This window comes from Chinchilla lanigera, unplaced genomic scaffold, assembly GCF_000276665.1.
Source record: "Chinchilla lanigera isolate Chin_1 unplaced genomic scaffold, ChiLan1.0 scaffold00085, whole genome shotgun sequence".
NCBI lineage: Eukaryota > Metazoa > Chordata > Mammalia > Rodentia > Chinchillidae > Chinchilla > Chinchilla lanigera.
The window spans coordinates 1,868,531-1,870,475 of NW_004955486.1; the positions used below are offsets into that span (position 1 = coordinate 1,868,531).

General features: G+C 52.5%; 1 protein-coding gene across 3 annotated transcripts in view; it reads right to left on the reverse strand.

Moving 5' to 3' along the window:
* The window catches only part of Tnfrsf8 (tumor necrosis factor receptor superfamily, member 8), a gene marked incomplete in the record, with an annotated part of 70,439 nt that overhangs the window by 28,889 nt on the left and 39,605 nt on the right, over positions 1-1,945 (reverse strand).

Below are 1,945 nucleotides of genomic sequence, written 5' to 3' on the forward strand. Positions count from 1 at the left end.
GGGAAGCTGAGGCAGGAGGATCATTGCAAGTTCGATCCCAGCCTGGGCTACAAGATGAGCTCAAATCCAGCCTGAATTGCATAGAGAGATCCTGTCTCAAAAAGACAAAAAAAAATTTTCCCATTTCTCTCTCTCACACACACACATACACACACACACACACACACACACACACACAAACTAAACACCAGACCATTGTAAAGTGCTTACTGAGTTTTCATGGAAGCACCAAGGTCTTAGGAAAGGACTCAGTCTGGGTGCCCAGCCATCAGCTCAGACCCGAACTCTAACGTCTACCCAGTTTTGCAACTCTGGAAAAACCCCTTCACCTCAGTAATCCTCAGTCCCTTCACTAAAAAGCAGGAAAGGGAAAAGCATTCTCCCTAAGGCTTCCGTGAAGATTAAACTCTGTGCGTGTGAGTCTTCCCTTTCAGGGAACATGCCAAGTCTCCCTGAAAAGTATGCATGCAAACGGTCGCTGCTGCTGGGCATGGTGGCGCAGGCCTGTAATCCCAACACTCGGGAGGCTGAGGCAGGAAGATCATTGTGAGTTTAAAGCCGGCCTGGGCTACAGAGTGAGTTCAAGGTCAGCCTGAACTACATGGTGAAACTTCGTTTTAAAAAGACCCTCAAAAGGGGCTGGGGATTTAGCTCAGCGGCAAAGCGCCAGCCTGGCAAGCGCAAGGTCGTGAGTTCGGTTCCCGGTACCGTTGAAAAACCAAAAAAAAAAAAAAAAAAGACCCTCAAAAAAAAACACAGCTGATATCAATTCAGGAATCCAGAGAGGTAAGTTGAAATGCCAGGGGGCCAATTCAGAGCTCAAGCACCAAATCCCAAAGCTCCCCACCTCGCGCCTCCTCCCCACCTCCCATCATCTCCTCTGAGGCTGCTTTGTGCTCCTGAAGAGGCGCTGTTGAGAGAGACCCGGCTCCTGACCTCTGAAACAGCTCACGCAGGCCGTGCAGTATCCGCTCTCGTCTATGTAGTGCTCAGGCTCACACTGCTTCTTCCTGCAGTCGGAAGGGCCCTGAGGACACGGCTGTGCTGGCACCGACCCTGGAAAACAAGCAGAGAAGCTCCAGGCCAGGCCACTGTGGTGAAGTTTTTGCCCCTCTTCCATCCCCGCGGAGCTCTCCGAGCTCCATGCATAATCTCCCTCCCCACCCGACATGTCCGTCGGCCCAGCTCCTCCATTACGTTATAAATGTGGCAAGCAGGAAGCAGCGCAGTGTGGGGGCGAGGAGGGTCTGGGACCCCAGGGCAGCCAACTGGATAGCCCTGGGTAACTACCACAGCCTCATTCACACTAACACAACCTATCCCCGACAGCAGTCCCCGACACCTGGCAAGCACTGTCTGAGCAGTGGTGGTCAGCATTTTGGATTTTTTGGTTTTTGTTTTTTGTCTTTTTGAGACAGGGTCTCGCTATGCAGCTCAATCTGGCCTTGAGCTCACTGTAGCCCAGGCTGGCCTCAAACTCACAACGATCCTCCTGCCTCAGCCTCCTGAATGCTGGGATTACAGGCGTGTGCTGCCACGCCTGGCTTATGGTCAGCATTCTGGGCAGAGGTCCTGTTGCTCCCCAGAGGAGAAAGACCTTGGGGTATAATTTAGGCTGAGAGGGATGCAAATCCCTCAGCAACCCCTGCCTCCCCTTGTATAGAAATGAGTGCTACAGGAGTTGACATGGACAGCAGGACCACATGACCCAAATAAGCCAATCAGAGTGCTCCGTTTTCCTCACCACCAGAAAGACTGGCTGACTATAGAACTCCTGCTTTGAAAGACCCCACATCACGGCCCCGAAAGCGTGGGTATGGGTGTGGGTGGGAGCAGGACCTACCCAAGGAGGAGGCCACTCAAGAGGCCAGCAGAGTACAGAGCTGGAAAGAAATGGATTCTTGAGAACATCATTCAAACCCCTGAATTTAGCCGGGTGTGGTGG